Below are 985 nucleotides of genomic sequence, written 5' to 3'. Positions count from 1 at the left end.
GAGCCCTTCTGTCTTTGTCTGGTGCTTTTGGACTTGAAGCAGTGCAGCTGTGCAGTACGGAAAGTATTCAAGACAAGTACTGTGTCCTGATTCCATACAGCATATTATCACACGTGTAGGGCGACAAAATATATTTCTACTGTTAATTAATTGATTAGTTTGGTCTATAAAATGTCGAAAATGGTGAAAAACCTTGATCACTGTTGACCAAGATGGCATCCTCAAGTGTTTAACTTTGTCTACAACTCAAAGATACTCATTTTACTCTCAGAGAGGAGTGAAGAAACCAGAAAATACTCACATTTAAGGAGCTGGAATCAGAGAATTTTGACTTTTTTCATTTTAAAAATTACTCAGATGTTATCAAAATAGGTCATTGAACAGTTCAGAGTCATCAGTTAATGGTTGCAGCTGTACATGTGTTGTAGAATACTCTGGAAACATCAACAAGAAGTTGTTCCCGAAATATATCTGCCAGTAAGTTTTTAAATGTAAGTGTAAAGTTGGACATACTACACTATATTAGCACTGAACACCACTTTGTTTTGATTAGTTGGTATATAAGAAATAAAAGTACTCTAATACTTTAGACAAAGAGGAAATGACACAGTTTGTATCGTTTGATATAAACGATACAAACTGAAGCTTTAGAAGCTGCCACTGTCAGTTAGACTTCACACAGATTTAAAGTAAAAGATTCATCACTTATTTTTTATCTTGTAAGATCTTTCTGCAGCTGTCGCTGCTTATCTTTACATTTCTTGCAGCTGTGAGTCTCCATTTCCTTTGTGCACCAACAGCAAGCTCAAAAATCAAGCTTTTCTAGGGCAGCATACAGATTTTTTGACCGTTTTAACCTGTTGCAGTCCCAGAAGGCAGCGCGTGTCACTGACTCATGGCTGTGACTCTCGGTGTGTTTGGCGCCCCCTCCTGCCGGCGGCGCGCACTGCAGCCTTTGTTTGGACCGCCTTCCTCCCCTCTCTTC

This window comes from Chaetodon trifascialis, chromosome 3 (assembly GCF_039877785.1).
Source record: "Chaetodon trifascialis isolate fChaTrf1 chromosome 3, fChaTrf1.hap1, whole genome shotgun sequence".
In the NCBI taxonomy this organism is placed as follows: domain Eukaryota; kingdom Metazoa; phylum Chordata; class Actinopteri; order Chaetodontiformes; family Chaetodontidae; genus Chaetodon; species Chaetodon trifascialis.
This window is presented reverse-complemented; position numbering follows the sequence as displayed.